Source organism: Tursiops truncatus, chromosome 1 (assembly GCF_011762595.2).
Source record: "Tursiops truncatus isolate mTurTru1 chromosome 1, mTurTru1.mat.Y, whole genome shotgun sequence".
Lineage (NCBI taxonomy): Eukaryota > Metazoa > Chordata > Mammalia > Artiodactyla > Delphinidae > Tursiops > Tursiops truncatus.
In genome coordinates, this window is record NC_047034.1 from 76,567,640 (window position 1) to 76,586,186 (window position 18,547).

An 18,547-nucleotide genomic window follows, 5' to 3' on the forward strand; every position below is an offset into this window, starting at 1 on the left:
AACCACACTTCAATAAAAAAAATTTAAATAAAAAAAGCAAAGGAATGAAAGGACAAGAGACATAGTATCTGCATGGGAAAATATGTGATTTTTTATTATCAATTAAATCTCTTTAAAAACATGGGAGAGTTTAAGGAAAAGTAATAACCTTGGATTTGTGGTTCATAACATATGCTAAGTAAAATGCATGACAACAAAAGCTTGAAGGCAGCCTGTGGTAAGTTACAGATGTCTGCTCTAAAGCCTAAAGCAATCAATGAAATAACAAGAGAAAGAGTTATAACTAGTAAGCCAACAAAGGCGAGAAAATGGAATTATATGCAAAACCATGTATAAGCTATGATAGAATAATTGCTCTTCCAAGATTCTACCCTATAGCCATGTGTACAAGAATGATGACTGTAGCATTACTTGTAATAGGAAAAGCATAGTACCAAATTAATTGCAAAAGTATATGGAAAGGGTTAAATAAAGACTAGTACAAACAGTGTAAGAAACTTCATTGGTGAAAGGAGTTTACAGGGTAAAGATGATGAGTCTACTCTTTCGTGAATTCCGGGATTCCCAGTGCTTTCCTCCAGAGATCCTCTCTGAGGCTCAGTGATTATCTGGACTTAGGTCCTCCTGTGTCAGGGGGCAGGAGCCTAGTAGTGGAGCATGGGAGAGGATGCGCAGACTAGAAACCTTGGTACATTCTTTACATTCTAAAAGGGTGAGACGCGTCCCTGGGTGGGCTTGAACCACCAACCTTTCGGTTAACAGCCGAACGCGCTAACCGATTGCGCCACAGAGACACGAGGAGTCCCTTGTCCTCAGGCCCACAGAGAGCAAGCATGCCTACCAAGCTAGGCGGAGCCTCTCGCCTTTCCCAGGACAGCGGCGCCGGCTCCAAGCCTCGGACAACAGGAGAGGTGGAGTCCACGCAGCGTGTTTGTCCCATGGGGAAGCCGTGCGTTGGACGATTCCGAAGGCAGAAGGGCAGCCAAGCGTCCCCACTGCGCATTGCTCCACACCCGCCGATGCCAGCGCCCCGGAGACGGCCGGGGCCTGAGCCGAGTGGGGCCCAAGGGAAGCTGAACGCCCGGTGGGCTCTGTAATGGCTCCCGGCTTGCTCCGACTTCACCCGACCATCTGCCCCGCAGGTTTAGTAGGTGTGCTCGGTATGGCAGCAGCGGGAAAGAGATCAGGTCCAAAGAGAAAAGGTGAAAAGCAGCGAAAGCAAGCAGAGGCATGGATGAGACAGCGAGACCTCCCAGGAAGCCTGTGAGGAGGTTCGGGCCAGATTCTGAGATGAGAGTTGTTTTTATTAAGTAGCAGAATGGGGAGGGAGAATCGGAGAAGAGCATGAAAGAGAGAAAAGCACGAACATCTGTAGGTGTCCAAGAATAAAACAGCAAAAGCAGTGTGAATATATTTATGTCAAGAAAGTCACCTGCAGGCCTGTGGTGCATTGTGATTGTATAGTGGATAACACTGCATAGTGGCTGCAGCAACCTCAGTTCAAATCCAAGCTATAGCAAGTTAGTGTCTATGACCTGTCTTTCCATTTGCTTTTTTTTTTTAATTGACTATAGTCGATTTACACTGTTGTGTTCATTTCAGGTGTACAGCAAAGTGATTCAATTATACATACATATCTATTTTTTTCATATTCTTTTTCCTTATAGGTTATTCCAAAATATGGAGTATAGGTCCCTGTGTTATACAGTAGGTCCTTGTTGGTTATCTATTTTATATATAGCACTGTGTATATCCCAAACTCCTATTTATCCCTCCCCCCCCTTTCCCCTTTGGTAACCGTAAGTTTGTTTTCTACCTCTGTGGGTCTACCTCTGTTTTTTATATAAGTTCATTTGTATCGTTTTTGTTTTGTTTTGTTTAGATTCCACATATAAGCGATATCATATGATGTTTGTCTTTGTCTGGCTTACTTCACTTAGTATGATAATCCCTAGGTCATCCATGCTGCTACAAATGGCAATATCTCCTTTTTATGGCTGAATAATATTCCATCCATTTGCTTTTAATGCCAGCACCAGCTATGCCCCTTAGCAGTGGTTGGAGAGCGGAGTTTGGCACTGGCCACAGAGCACGATGCTGTGAGGAGTAAATCCCACAGTGCACAAACCCGCGGGCGCCAGTCAAAGTGAAATCTAGGATGGTTCCTTGTCTCACTGTTGAGCAGAACATATCCTCAAAGTTGAAATACCACCTCTCAAGGAACCTTGTCTATAGCTTGCACTAACGAAATGACATGGTGATTGCCCTCTTTTCTGGTAAAGATATTTCAAATATCAGTGGGATTTTTTACACTAAAGGAGAACGAGTTTTTAATGAGTTTACAATAAAATGCAAACTAGTTGTCATGGTCTACACCAACCTGCCTTCATCCACCATGCACTGATTTTTATGGGAACAGTAAATCATTGAACTATAGTTCACATAGTGTAAAAAGCACAAATCTTTAGGGCATAGGCACAGTTTGTTGAAATTTGGCAAATGTAATCGCCACCCAGATCAAGTTATAGAAAATTGCCATCATCCTAAAAATGTCACTTGAGCCCCTTTCTAGGCAATTCCTACACTAGATCACTTAGTTAATTACTATTCTGAAGTTTATTGCAATAGATTACTATTGCCTGCTCTTGAAATTCAGATGAATGAATGTACATTTTTGGTAACTGACTTTTGTTTCATGCAACATTTTGTTCATTAAACATATTCATATTATGTATATCACTTATTAATTTTGGTATTATTGGAGTAATTTTGGTGGGGGGGTGGTGTTAATTAGTGTTCTTGATGAATATTCTTGGTGTTTTGATGAATATTCCATATCAATCTTTTTGTATACTTGTGCATTCATAGAAGTGTTGCAACTGCTGGGTCATGGAGTAGGTACAAGATGAACTTTATTAGAAAGTGCCAACAGTATTTTAGAATGATTTCAAACCAGCTACACTACAGATGCAATTGCTCCACACTTGTGTCAGCATTTGGAGCACGAATTCTTTTAAGTTACAGCCATGCTGGAGGGTGTGTAATGATACCTCCTTATAGTGTTAATGCTTATTTCCCTGATGAGTAAAAATGTCAATAATATTTTCTTATAACTTTTGGTCATTAAAATATCTACCTTTGTGATCCAGGAAGATCCCGGCTTAGCCTCAGAAAAAGGAAACCGGGTGGTGTGGTCGGTCGCTGCCATGCAGATGGATCCTCCAAAGCATCTCTCAGAGACAGAGACCCAGGCTCCAGGTGTTCCGAGTAGCAACAGGTTCAGATCCAATGACTGGCCCAGCATCAGCGTACATGCTGGGCCTCCCAGGCCTTTGCCATCTCCATGCACTCGTCAGTTGAGGGAGGGCGGAATATATTTTTTAAATATTCTCTTTCAATCCATTCATTCACATTCATTTCCCTGAGTAATTTGAGTTTCCAATTCATCTCACTACCACAAGGGAAAGCTGTTATCTGCGACATAAGCAGAAGGTAGGTGTTAAAATCAACACCAGAATATCAATAGGATGGTGATCTAGGTAAATGCCCCAACTTCTCCAGCTGCAGTTGTTTTGAATCCCCGTGGTCTCTACCAGGCAATGGGCACGTTTTCCCTTCTCCCTTGGACACTCACTCAGAAGACCTGTTAGGATAAATGTTATGTCCACTGTAAGGCAAGAGGAGGGGGAGCAGGGTGGACCAAGCCAGCAGAGGCAACAGTAGATGAGACAGCACAGTGGCTGCGGGTGTCTGTGATTCTGGAGCTGCTGCCGAAAGGCGGTCAGTCTGGTGGGCGGGCGCGTATGTTCTGCGTGTGTGGGGAGGGGCGGGGGAATTGGGAGATCTTCGCTAGAATTTCTTTGTGGAGAGTGGTTCGGTTCAGGTGGAGGGGAGGATGATGACCCTGAGTGAAAGATGGTGGCCTGTGGGGTATGTACTTAGAGTTACCTAGCAGGAGAAGTACCACGATCTTGAAGGTGCTTTCTCCAGGGCAAAGTCTTGTCCATTGCCTTCATGATGTGCTGACCTCTGTGATTCCCCTACTAGTGAGAAACTCGACTTCAGAATCTCTGCTTGATAATACCTAGATAGTAAAAAGTATATATTCGTTTATGTGAATTTGAAGAAAGAACAAGCTTAACCTGAGGGGTGGACATCAGAATAGTTTCAAGTAGCAGCAGGTGGATAGGCATTACCTGGAAAGTGTGTCAAAGGGCTTCATCCATGTATCAAAGTGTTTCATCCATACTTGGTTGGTAAAAATTTTCTATGTCGTAATCCTCATGATGATTTCACATCAAATAGCTATTCGTTAATGATTTGTGCGTTTCGTTCTGTTAATACACCTAAATAATTTCCTTTTTGGATAAAAATTAGCGGTCACATGTCTGAGAACCCATGTAGACCACTACCGGGTGTAAGAAAAGGGAAAGCAGACGCCAGGTGTAAAGGTAATGCCGTGACTCGGATTTGAACCGAGGTTGCTGCGGCCACAACGCAGAGTACTAACCACTATACGATCACGGCGCGCTATATTCCAAGTGACAACAACTACCCTTGATGTATGTCGTATGACGTAAAAGGATTCCAGTCACTGCGCCGCTTTATTCTTGGAAATTGCAGGTATTCCTATTCTCTCTCTCATGCCCGAGCACCGGTTTCCCCTCTTTTCCTTTCAATTCTGATACAGGATGATAGAACAAAAGAAAACCAAAAACCAATTCTCATCTCCCTAAATCCGGCACGTGCTTTCTGGGAAGTCTCATTGTCCTCGTCCCCACCTCGCCGGCTTCTTTCCCGCCTCTTGCGTTTGCCCCTTTGGACCAACCCTCCCCACCCCCTGGTTCAGGCTCCCGCCCCACCGATCGCGGCCGAGCGGAGGGAGGGCAGCGCCCCCCGCGCAGAAGATCGGATGAAGGCGGAGCAAAGAACAGAAAGAACCATTACGAGCCCCTCGGGCACTCAGCTTCCCTTGGGCCCCACTCGGCTCAGGCCCGGGGGCGTCTCCGGGGCACTGGCATCTGCGGCGGGGACGTTCGGCTCCCCTTCTGCCTTCAGAATCGCCCGACGCACGGCTTTCCCACGGGACGAACGCGCTGCGTGGACTCCACCTCTCCTGTTGTCCGAGGCTTTGGAGCCGGCGCTGCTGTCCTGGAAAAGGCGAGAGGCTCCGCCCAGCGCGGAAGGAGTGATTGTTCATCCCGGGGGAAGCGGGGAAAATAATGTTCCTTTGTCTCTGTGGCGCATGGGTTAGCGTGTCACGGTTAATCGAAAGGCTACTCCTTTTTAGGAAATACTCAAAGGCATTGTGGTTTTTTCCTACACGGAACATACTTTCCGGAAAAGGCTCCGCCACTAGGACTCCTGTATGTGTCTGGTGCGTAAGAGGAGAGCCTAAGCCAAGAGCATCGAAGAAGAGATTGCCAGGACAAGTCACTGGGAGTCCAGAATTTCCTGAGAGAGTGCAACTAGTAACTGTATCTCTTCACATTTCTCTTCTGCCTGATTTTATGGCTATTGTTGTCATGCATTTTACTTTGCATATGTTATAAACCCCACAATCCATCGTTATTTTAAAAAAAATCTGTCCCACATTTCTAAAGAGATTTAAATAAGAAAAAATCTTATATTTTTCCCATGCTGATACCATTTCTGTTTTCCTTCATCCCTTTGTGCACGTCCAGATTTCCGTCTGGTGTCCGTGTTGTTCTTCCTGGAGGACTCCTTTAACATTTCTTGTGATGTGGGTCTGCTGGTTATGATGTGTTTCAGCATTTGTATGTCTGTAAATGTCATTATTCACCTTCAATTTGGAAAGACTTTGTGGGGGGGAGTCATAAAATTCCACCTTGCCTTTTTTGCCTTCAGTCCTTTAAAGAGGTTGTTCCACTGTCTTCTCACTTTCATTGCTTCTGATGAGAAATCTGACATTTATTTTTGTTTCTGTATGTACCCTATCTTTTTCCTCTGGTCCCTTTGGGGATTTTATTCTTTTTCAATGGATTTGAGCAATTTAATTATGATGTGACTAGATGTGGTTTTTTCATGTTTCTTGTGCTCATTCATTTTGTTCATTTGGCTCATTGGATTGGTGGGTTTATAATCTTTACTATGACTGGAATTTTCTGATATTGTTTCTTCAAAGATTGTTTCTTCTCTCTATGTATTTTCAGGGACATCAGTCACGCGTGTATCAAGTCTTTTAATGTTGCCCTACCACTCAATGACACTATGTTCATTAAAAACATTTTTTTTGACAGTGAGTTTCATTTTGGATCTTGTCAGTTGTTCATGGCTTTGTGTTCCCTAATCTTTTTTTTTTCCTGCAATGTCTAATCTGCTGTTCAACCTGGTGAATTTATTGTCTTAGATGTTATAGTTTTCATCTCTAGAGTTTAATTTTGGCCATGTTCCATATTTCTAGTTAACTTTTTGGACATATGTAACAGTCATGATAACTGTTTGAAGTCCTCTCTGCTGATTTTTACATCATGTCAGTTGTGGTTCAGTTTTGATTGATTGATTAGTCTCCTCCTTATGCATCATATTTTCCTGCCTCTTTGCATGCCTGGCATTCTTTGATTGGATACCAGACATTGTCAAAGTTTCCCTTCTTGGGCACTGGCTATTTTGGTATTCCTATAAAACTTCTTGAGTTTTGTTCTGGGGTACAGTTAAGTGCCTTGTAAACAGTTTGATCCCTTTGGATCTTGCTTTGATGATTTTTTAGGTAGGTCAGTCCAGGGCTGATTATTCCCACCACTAAAACAAGAGTTTCCTGGGTGTTCTTCCCAATAGCCCATGAATTATGTGTAGTCCAGTCTGGCTGGGGGGAGCAAGTACAATTGCCTGTCCTGAGTAAGCACCAGGCATTGTTCCATGATCTTTTTAAAAGTTTCTTTCCTTAGCCTCAGGCAGTTTCTTCATAAGTATACCCTGCTCATTACTCTGCTGAGTACTTGAGGGAGACCCTGTCATATCCCTGCATTCTCTCTCTCCCTCTCTCTCTTATCACTGGATCTTTGTCCCGTGAACTCTAGCTGCCTTGCTCTCCACCGACACTCAGCTTCATCCCCACAGTCCAAGGAATAGACCTCAGATCCCCCTCCTGGGGCCCAGCCTGGAAACTCTCTGAAAGCAGTAAGCTGGGCCAATGGCAGGACTCATCTTGTTTGTTTCTCATCTCTCAGGGGTTGCTGTCCTTTGCTGCCTGATTTCCAGTGTCTTGAAAACCAGTATTTCATGTCTTTTATCCTTTTTTTTCCCTTTAGGGGTGGGGAAAAGGGGAGAGTGAGATTTAGGCAGGAAGGTAAATCTGATTTCTGTCACTCCACCTTTGTCAGAAGCTGAAGGCATCTCTTTATGTTCTTATTTTTACTGCAATAGGTGGGCTAATTTATATTCCAGTGTACTTTTCCAACTCAGGGAAAGAGCCTTTTTCTTCATAGTCTTGCCATCACAACAAACTTTCTGTACATCTACCTGTTACTCTAACAAGGGGAGTGGTGCCCTACTGACTCAACTAAGTGGGAGGTACAACAGAAGGACAATGTGGGCATTACCCAGAGATACCATATTGCATATGTTCAGCAGCTATATTCTCAAGATGTTTGGAAAGTCTTCCAATAATTATAATTGTTTTCAGTGGTGACCTACTTAACTGAATCCAGAGAAGACCAGCCAGAATGCCTATGGATTGCTTCCTGTCAAGCAGCTTATCAGTTAGAGAGGAAAAAAACAAACAAGCAAACAAAAAACACTGGTCCCAGACATTTATTCCTCTTCCCTTTTCTTTATAAGTTTCATTTTTGCTTTGGTTGGATGCATACGATCTAATGACTGGTCTCCCTCCTATACCAGGGTGCATTTGCATGCCCATGACTGTCTTTATCTGATTTCTTGACAGTATGTGGCTATTTGTGCAAAAATTATCCCATTTGAGACAGGTTGTTGCAACCTACAGAATTCTGCACCCAATAATGCCTCTTGTGCAAACCTGGATCCTTAAAGTTATTGGTTCAACTTCCATTGATTCCTCTGTTGAATCTCATGAGCAAACAAGAGCTCTTTGGTTTTCACATACTAAATCTAGGATGTTTCTAGGTTCTAGGATATTTCCCTGGCTCTCTCTTTGAGTGTTTGCCTATCTGTCTCTCTCTGTCCCCTATACTCTAGGCAGCTGTGGATCTTATCCACTTTCTTCTCCTCCTCTTCAGCTTTCCAGGACCTTGCAGTAGGTTGCCTTCAATCAGCAAGCACTTATTAGGTGCTTACGGTACCAGACCCCTCTCCAGGAGAGATGCTGCATCAGGAGCAAACTCAAGGTCCCTGCCCCTACTGCATCCATATCTGGATGACTCCACATCTGGAGTCATCAAAAATAAGAATCACAGCGGGACCAAACCCCGTGATGTCTTTCCCAGGCTTATCCACCTTCCAGAGCCTAAGGGCACCAGCAGTGAGTGAAACAAGAGATGCATAGCACAGGGGGAAACGGGTGACTTCAGATCTAGAAGGCAAGTAACCAAGAATCAGGATTTTAAAAAAATAAACAAGGACCTCAGGTAAACAACAGGTCCTTACTTCCTGGCTTAGACAGTCCATGTGTTTTACACTTCTTCAAGTGACATGATGGCTGCATTCACCAACATCTCCTAAAGGTTCCCACACATCTTAATCTTTTAACCTATGGCCACTCTATAATCTATAAGAATATGAGGCAGCATATTAAAACAGTGTTTTGTTATTTCTACCTTAATTAGAAATTCTCCAGGCAAAGATTACACATTAATTAACCCGATTTAGTATCAGTCAAAGAACTTAAAGATAATGATAGATCTTAAAATCGCAAATTGAGCTGAATTGTAACACAGAAATGCAAGTTGGAATCACATATTAGATGATACCTAAAAACATTTACCCCAAAATTGTAAGTGGAATAATTAAGTCACTATGATTTCTAGAATTATAAGAGTTAATCTTCATTTAAAAGATATTATATGAGGGGCTTCCCTGGTGGTGCAGTGGTTGAGAGTCTGCCTGCCAATGCAGGGGACACAGGTTCGTGCCCCGGTCCAGGAAGATCCCACATGCCGTGGAGCAGCTAGGGCCGTGAGCCATCACCCCTGAGCCTGTGCGTCCGGAGCATGTGCTGCGCAACGGGAGAGGCTGCAACAGTGAGAGGACCGCGTACCACAAAAAAAAAAAAAAAAAAAGATATTATATGGTATATTTAATATACTGGAACATAATTTTTTTAAACTTTTATTGGAGTATATTTGACTTACAATGTTGTGTTAGTTTCAGGTGTACAGCAAAATGAATCAGTTATACATATACATATATCCACTCTTTATTAGATTCTTTCCCCATATATGTCATTACACAGTATTGAGTAGAGTGGAACACACAATTTTAAATTTTGAAAACATAAATATTTATTGGAATTAAAGTTTGCTTAAGGGATACTAAAACCAATACAGGAAATTTAGGGAGTTCACTTTCATTAGGATTTTGAATAGAAAATAAATGCAAGACTTATACAAACTAGAATACTGTACCACCCATATTTTCCACATTGTTAGAAAATCTGGAAGACAACATAAAGTAGATTTTAGACCAAAATTATTAAACCACTGTGATGCATACAAGCAGTTCTCTCTGGAACTATGATAGGACATAAATATTTTCTATGCAGTTATACATCAATTATTAGAATTCTCTAGCGTGTTAAAAGTATTCGAGATTCATCCTAATTATCAACCTGAATTTGTTTTCTTGTACCTAGCATGGAGAGCAGTAATTTATCTAAAGCGAAACCTTTTTTCTTTTCCTGACGTACATTTCAGCAAAACAGAAAGTTCAAGGGAAAAAAAAAACCCATGGTTGCTATCCACTGGGATCCTGGAAATAGAAGTTGGATCACTACCTCACTTTGGAGGGAGGCACAATGGAATATGTACAGTAAACCGAGATGCCTCTGAGCTTGGATTCAGACTGGACCTGGGACTGGGTCAAGGCCAGGACAAGACACGATTAAGCACTATTATCATAGGGCAGACAACCACCTGACAGCGCCCATGCAGGCAATTCTGGAAAGCTCTTGAGAATACTCCCCCTCCCTTTGACTCATTTCCCCTCTGGTCTTCTCATCCTCCCACCACAGGGAAGGATTTTTCACCTTTGTGTTATGTCAGAAAACTTTACGTTCCCTGCAGGGCAACGAGAGCCAGGCAAGAGCCAGAGGGGCAGCTGCACTTCCCTGAAGGGCCTTTCCCGAGGTAGGCGGTTCCAGCGCTCAGGCTGACCCAAGACCCCACTGCCCGCCAAGGCAACCGGCAGAAGTCCGGAGGGCAGCCGGTCCGGGGTGATTCCTACTAGCACAGGGCGTGCCTGGCCTGCACTTGGGGGAGAGCCGAATAAAACACGACCTAAAGCTTCTCTACAGCCTGAAGAGAACAGATCCCAGGTTCCTGAAAGGACAACGGGGCGTCCCTGCGAGGACAAAGGCTTCCCCTGGTCTTCGAGGACAAGTCCCACAGAAACTGCCTTTGAGAGACACGCCAAACGAGAGGAGCAATCTTGAGTGGAGATGTCTGCAAGGAACTCTCAAGTGGTGTCGCCATTCTTATATACGGAGAGAGAGTGAGAAACCCAACGTGGGAAAATGTTTACTGTGTACTTACGTATAGAATATACGATGTTATTACTCTTGCAACTTTTTTGTATGTTTCAAAGGGTTTTGGTTTTGGTTTTTCATGAATTTTTGGAACTCGAGTCCCCGATGCTCTTGGGATGAAAAGTCTGTAAATAAGTCTCTGGGTTTGTAACATGCAGGGAGAAAAGAGCCGAGGCGAGAGCTGGCCAGCCCAGGCTGTTCTTTCCATCTCACTTCCTCCAGCCTGCGCGATGTCAAGGACCCTGAGGCCGGGACTCACCGGCATTTGGGGACTCAGTGCAGAAGCTCTACTGCATCTGAACCTTGAAATAAAACACAGCTCTGGTCGGGGCAGGAAGAGGAAGACTCCTGCCAGTGGAGATGCTGAAGGGGAAAAAAAAGGAAAAAAAAAAAAAAACAGAGAGAAAAAGAAAAAAGTCTTCCCTGACCGGGAATCGAACCCGGGCCGCAGCGGTGAAAGCGCCGAATCCTAGCCACTAGACCACCAGGGAACCGTTGAGAAGCCTCGACTTCGCGTCTCCAGATGAAAATTGTAAAACTACAGATTGCACTTCAGAGACCCTGAGAGCTGGAACGGAGATCTCCCAGAAGCCCAGGGCTGAATGCAGCTGTGCAAGGCTCCCAGCCCTTGCCCGGCTGCTCATCACCCTTCACATCTGCAGTCTTGGGCGACGGTGTGGGCTCTGAACCAAGACACAAGGTCCGTCCTGGTCTGGCTTCAGCGCTGTGTGCTGCGAGCCAAGGTCATGCTCTGTGAACCTCGGTTTTCTCTTGAGTCAGGTGCCGACTGGGATGTCAACAGGTGATGGACGGATCCGTCCACTTCCTGATGTCTGCCCTGGCTCTGGGCGCTCTCCTGGTTAACGGACCGGTACGGGCTCCTTCCCCTCCGCGACCAGCTCAGTTCGTGGAGCCGACATTGTTCATTTCCGTGTCTTTGGCTCGAGTCCCCGGTGCACAGTTGGGTTCGGTCTCTTTTGTTCCGTCACGCAAATCAAACTGTTGCGTAAGTGTGCCGAGGTGGGGGAAAGCCAAGTGTGAGGGATGAACTTGTGTGAAGCCAAGCCGGGGATGAACTCCTTGGTTTCCAGAGACATAACTCGCGTGCACATGTGCAAGAGATTTAGGCGCCTGCTTAGGAGGTGAGGGGATTTCCGGATGTAAAAATGAGCCGAAGTCAGCCTTGTCCTTTGCGCACTTGGGTCAGCTGGCTGTGGCCTGGACTCCGCAGTGACTCACGGAGAAAGGAGGCCTGGCTCCTAGCGCTGAGCAGGCTCTCAGGCAGCAACGGAACTCCTGGCCTGTACCTTGGGGATGGAAAATGCAGCTGCGCCCGCTGCCTCAGCCCCTGCCTTTCGGCCGTTTCGCTTTTTTGAAAGGGAAGGTAAAAGTTTCAGAAAGGAAGAACGTTTGTTTCCGCCCGGTTTCGAACCGGGGACCTTTCGCGTGTGAGGCGAACGTGATAACCACTACACTACGGAAACACGGCAGGTGCTGTGACTCAGTGACACATCCCTGAAATCCGTAGGTCCTGACACCACTGCCCTACTCGCCAACTTTTTAAACTGAAGAATGAAACTTGAAGCCCTAAGACCTCTCAGGCAAGGAGACTGCGGCTTCCGAGAGGCCCTGCTTTTAGGGCTCCGAGCCTGCCCCGAAGGGAGGACCCCCGAGCCTCCCACAGTCGGCCTTTGGGCTCCCGCACCGACCGCAGAGTCCTCGGATCCACAGCTATGCCCCCGAGTGCAGGGGTCGCCCCCGCTGACTCCTCAGCTCCCAGAAGCCGCGGGAGCCGGGGGTTCGCGCAAGTGCCCTTTGGGCCTAAGGGGAAAAGGTAGAGAAATAGGTTCATTCGAATGAGCTTCTCTCTCTCTGGAGCTGAAACTGTGGGTCCTAGCTGCATTTCTCCAAAGCCTTCAAACAGAATTCCTTTAATCCACACTTGACTTAGTCGTTTTCAGGGTGAATGCTACCTTTCTAGAAACACCCCGTCATAACTGAGGGAGGAAATCTACAATTTCCAGGTAAATTCTATTTTCTTCCTTTCATTTCTTCAAACAAGAACAACCAAAAAGACAGGTCACTGGTACATACTTGCACTTTTCTTCTAATGCTTGAGATATGTCTATCTATGAAAAGCTCTTGCTATAGAAACATGTGCAAGAGATTGTCTACCAGGAGCTAAACAATCGTCATGCCTGCCCAGGGTCCAAGAAGCTGATGAAGCTGGATGCAGTGCCCCACTGCCTTTAGATCACCAGTTAGATGACCATCCAAACCAACCAGTTTTCCAGATGCAGGTCACTAAAATGAGAGAGAAGAGGTCAGCTAAACAATCGGAATTTGTTCTGGGGAATGTTGAGGGTCAGCAGTGGTACAGTTAGAAGGGGAAATAAAAGACTTCACAATAAGGATAATAGCAGCTTTCTCGAGCTTTACTGAGTGACCAGCACTGTTCCTCAGTGCTTTACTGTGGAATAACTTCCTAAGTCCACATAACAACCCTGGAAGATAGTGTAGGACTTTACCACCCTTGTTGAAGATGAGAACACTGAGGCACTGAAAAGCTGAGCTAACCTTTTCAGGGTCTCACCCCCGTGACAGTGAGAGCCAGCACTCAGCCCCAGGCACTTTGCCTCCAGAGCCCTTCCCCTTGGCCACCATGCTCATGGGTAACTGAGGAAACTTCACTGAGGTTTGCATCCCTTCCTTGTTCAACCTCCAAGATTTCAAAGGAAAAGAAAATTGAAAGGTAGGCCTACAAAACTCTCCAAACTAATTAATGAAATGAAGAAGAAGAAGAGGAGAAAGAGGAAAGAGGACCTTTGGAGAAGCAACGACGTTAGACGCAGAGAGAATGACGATGAGCTTGTTAAACACATACTAACTGGAAACTGTCTATTTAAAGACTAAGAAGGACCTATCTTTCAACAATTTAAGGCCTAAACTTTCCTTTTCCATGGCAGTCTCTACCCAAGAATACATTTCAAAGCTCGCAATATAGTGTATACACATGTTAGTATGAAAATCATACTTCAACATTAGTGGTAAAGAGATTATTTTTGAATTTTGTTTATTTTTTATACAGCAGGTTCTTATTAGCAGTTTTATACATATTAGTGTATATATGTCAATCCCAATCTCCCAATTCACCCCACCACCACAAACCCCTCTGCCACTTTCCCCGCGTTGGTGTCCATACGTTTGTTCTCTACAGCTGTGTCTCTCTTTCTGCCCTGCAAACTGGTTCATCTGTACCATTTTGCTAGGTTCCACATATATGCGTTAATATACGATATTTCTTTCCCTCTTTCTGACTTACTTCAAGTAGTAAAGAGATTTTGAATGAGTTAGCTCACATGGTTCCTAATAAAAATGGGAGACAGTTATTAGGATGTTGTCATTAAAAAAGACAGGATTTATAAAAGAGCCAGAAAAGAGAAGAGAGGAAACACACACACACACGCACATACACACAAACACACACACAAAGCCTGAGAAAGGGGAGTTTTCCCTTTCCTTGAGGAACAGATAGCGGAAAGCCATCAAACACCTAGTCTGGACGGGTTAATCTCGTGACGTTCCGAACTAACAAGGTAAACGCTTTTGGCTATGTGTGGAGGCTCCAAAAATTCTTCAGAGTTTAGTGGTGACGTGAATGTGGCGGCTTTTCTTTGTGTACGACCTGCCAGTGTCCTCCCTTTGGCACCTCTGAGTTACTTAAGCCTAATTGAACTACTTTCCTCATCAGAATTTCTCAATTTCATATACCCTGCCCCTTCCTTGACTCATATTGATTCTTAACAGAGCAAGATTTGATCATGAACACTTGCTTCTCTCTTTGCCGCAGTATGAACAGTGGAATGTCCGCTTAGGGTCATGGTTGTGAGCAGCATATAAGTAAGTAGTCAGACAACCAATACTGAAGGGAAGCCAAAAATCTGAGAACAACAACAATATCCCAGTAAGTACTTTGAACTTACTTTTCCTCCTAGCCCAGGACAAAGCAGAAGAAAAAGTATCAACATCACTTTAACAATAACCAAGTGGCATTAAATTTTTTAAAACTGAGGCATAATATGCATAAAGTACAAAGAGTGTACAGTTCCCAAACCATTACCAGTGTACAGCAACGTGAATAACTGATGAAGCAACCTGAATAACTAAGGTATGGAAAATTACCAGACCACAAAAGGCTTCCTCATGACTCTTCCCATGCAAGAGCTCAGAGGAATCACGCACATACCCCTCCCAACCTCTCTGCCTGTCACTTTCACATAAATTGGATCACAGGGTGTGCACTGTGTTTGGGGGCCTGGAGGGGCATGGGTCTGACTTCTTTCACTCAACATTATGTCTATGAAATTTAACCCTATTTTTCACATAGTTCTTTGTCTCTGTGTATTCCTTGTAAGAATATACCTCTCCATAGATTTCTACTGTTGGACATTTCAGTTGTTTCCAGTTGAGGATATTCTGAAAAGGTACGAACATTTTTTTGTGACTTTCGGTGAACATACACATTTTTCTAGGGGACCCCATTCCAGCAGAATAATGCCAGGGTTGACTTTAAAAATAATACTTTTGGGGGCTTCCCTGGTTGCACATTGGTAAGAATCCGCCTGCCAAGGCAGGGGACACGGGGTCAAGTCCTGGTCTGGGAAGATCCGACGTGTTGTGGAGCAACTAAGCCCGTGCACCCCAGCCACTGAGCCTACGCTCTAGAGCCCATGAGCCACAACTACTGAGCCCTCATGCCACAACTGCTGACGCCTGTGCGCAGAGAGCCCATGCTCCGCCACAAAAGAAGCCACCACGATGAAGAGTAGGCCCCATTCACTGCAACTAGAGAAAGCCATAGCCGAGCAACGGAGACCCAACGCAACAAAATCAAACAAGCAAAATAAATGTAAAAACTTTATAAATATAAAAATATATAAAAGTTGGGATTTTTTTTGTTTTTTTCCTACAAAAAGGGTTTATTCAGGAATAGCGGAAGAATTGCAATTCAGGACAAGCAAGGTATAGCAAAAGCCATAGGCAAGTCCCACAAACAAAAGACAGGAAGGAACCTTACTTAACAGAAAGAGGAGGAAGCTGAGGGAGGTTGTTTTGAAACCAAGCCCTTTCAAGAAAAGTGAAAGTTCAGGGTGATGACGATTTCTCATTGCCAAGTTGCTGGTTTCCTGCAGGAGATGAAATGTACATGTTTTTCTGTTGGGGCCTGTAATCCATGATTCTTTCCTATTGATGCTTCTTCTGTCTGGGTCTATAATTGACGATACTTCCTGTCTTTGAACTTGAGTGGTACCCCATGAGAGCTCCCACTTCTGGTCTCCCAACTTCATTTTAGTGACGTTTCCCTTTATTAGTTTTCAAACCTGTCACAAGGAATTTTGATTTTTCTAGTTTAATCTATTTTAACGCTTTAGGAGACTTACTACATCAGAATATTATCCTTACACCCTGTGGCCCTAGCAACTTTCAAGTGTTCAGTAGCTACATGTGGCTTGTCCCTATCATATTGGAGAGCACAGGTCAAAGGTGTAGCACAGCTAAAGGTACGATTTCTGGGCCACAGCATATAACTGTGTATGGATGACCCTCAGCTGATGCTGCCAAAGTTTCTTCCAACCTGTTGAACTTTTTTATACCCTTTCCAGAAATGAATAAGAATTTCCAGTGCTCTCCATCCTGTCAACATTTGGTTTTGTTTGTCCTTTTTTTTTAAAGTAAACTTTATTGAGGTGTAATTTACATAGTAAAATCTGCCAACATTAGATTATCCTACATTTTTTTCAATGATATCATTTCTGTGCAAAGCTGGATTTTGGTGCTTGCTGTGATAAAAAGCAAGGGCCATGCAAAAATGAATGTGTAACGAGAAGCAAGGAGGGGACTGAGAAGGTTTCAGAGGCTGTGCAGCGCGCAGCATTAAGGTTATGATTCTGTCGTGTCAGAGCAGTGAAAACACAAGCCACGCTACTGAACTTTTGTCAAGGGAACACATAAGAATAGCCACAGCACCAGCCGCAAACCTACAAAATATAGAAATATACGTGAACCCAGAAAACAACAGCATTCCCCAAGGAAAGCGCTGTTGTCAGCCAACCTATCAGGAAATCAGGGCAAACGGGAAGGACAAAGACAGAGAGAATTTGCAGGCAACCAAGGATGATTCGTTAATTAAATCAATTTAATGTTAGTCAAAGATTTAAATTTAACTCTAGATGTTGAATTTGTAATTTAAGCTGACAGATGTTGGAACCTGAGAATGTTGGAATCATATATTCGTATATATGGAATCACATATTAGATGACACCTAAAAATATTTACCAGGAATTGTAAGCGGAATAATTGAGTCGTCTGGTTTCTGGAATTACAAGTATTCATTCCTCTTTAAAGATATTAGTATATTTAATGTACTTGACTAGTATATTTAATACACTTCAACACATAAATTTAAATGATTTTTTCAATGACATTGAAATCTTCCTGAATATGTTTCCTTATTTAACTGGTACAACCAGTATAAGACATTTAAGAAGTCCAACTTAACTCAGATGTTCAAGTGAAAATAAAGCCAAGACTTACATACCAGAATATTATACCACCATTATTTTCTACATTATAAGATAATCTGAAAAAATATATATAGTCATTTTTAGACCAAAATTATTAAACCAATCTAAGTTTTGTGACTAACCTCGATAAAAAAACAACACATGACATAAACATTTTAAATGTCATTATATATAAAATGTATAAATTATTTAATTGCTTAAAAGTTTTAAGGGTCATCTTTGTAATCAATTTCATTTCATTTCTCACTGTTCTTCCCAGTAATCAAGACCATTAATTTAATCTACAGCTAAATCTGTTATAGTTCCTTGTCACCAATTCAACAACAAAATTTTTCCTCATATAAATACCACATTGAAAGCATAAGTAGTAATGCATTTTTCCCAGAAATTCTTAATTCTCTTATTTGATATTTACATAAGTGATTATTACTTTTCTGAAATTAATTGGGAAATTAATTTTTAATTAATTTAAATTTTTAGAGGCCAAATTTGTCTATTCTATCCTAAGGAATAGAAAGTATATTGTTTTGTTTCTGAGAAAATATATTTAAAGGTAAAAGAATTTATCAAATTACTGGGCATTATTTAAGGTGAAAGCAGAGGCAACGATATGTATTAACAGCAACTGACAGTGAGGGAAACAAAATGAAATAAGTCAGCCACATTACGTCCTTGAAGGAAGCTCATTAATGAAAATCGGAGTGCTTCTGTGATATGCTTTTGAGTCTCCAGGGTATGTATCTGTGCATGACGTCATTGCTCCTCATCCATCTGTATTAAGGACTGAACTGGCTTACAGTTTTGGAAGGTTTAAATCTTGACTTGTAGGGTTGCCACAAGTGCTCATGTTGCTGACTTGGTTGCTTGTTTGTAATGATGTGTCTTTCCTCTGCTTACTGTAGTCTGAAGTAAGTAATCCCTAAAGGACATTTGTTTGACTTTTTTCAGTTATTTAGAAACTTGAGTATACCGATGAAAAGAAAGCTGCATATTCCACGCTAAAAATTCAATACTCTTCCTGTATTAATCCCCTTATTACTGTGCAGCTCCTTATGTGGGAACCATTGCATATTAAGATCATCCTTATTGTAGCTCCTACACTTTTGCAGTTATTGACAAGGATTGCATTGGCCCACGCGGTTTTTACCAAATAGTGGAAAGACAAGAGGTGGACAGCTTCTCACTGCTGCGGTGTCACATACCAGGAAATACCAGAATCCTCAGGACAAGCATCAGACAAGAAAGACTCATGGTCCAGATTAGCTGTCACCTTCTACCTAACAG

At 43.2% G+C, this 18,547-nt stretch overlaps 3 non-coding genes across 3 annotated transcripts; all 3 read right to left on the minus strand.

The window, feature by feature from the left end:
* Nucleotides 1–720: 720 nt before the first annotated feature.
* Nucleotides 721–794, minus strand: TRNAN-GUU (transfer RNA asparagine (anticodon GUU)). Its single transcript has one exon. It is a non-coding gene; the product is annotated as a tRNA-Asn (tRNA).
* Nucleotides 795–4,455: 3,661 nt separating this feature from the next.
* TRNAH-GUG (transfer RNA histidin (anticodon GUG)) lies at nt 4,456–4,527 on the minus strand. Its single transcript has one exon. It is a non-coding gene; the product is annotated as a tRNA-His (tRNA).
* Nucleotides 4,528–12,089: 7,562 nt separating this feature from the next.
* On the minus strand, nt 12,090–12,162 carry TRNAV-CAC (transfer RNA valine (anticodon CAC)). The gene has a single exon. It is a non-coding gene; the product is annotated as a tRNA-Val (tRNA).
* Nucleotides 12,163–18,547: the final 6,385 nt, after the last annotated feature.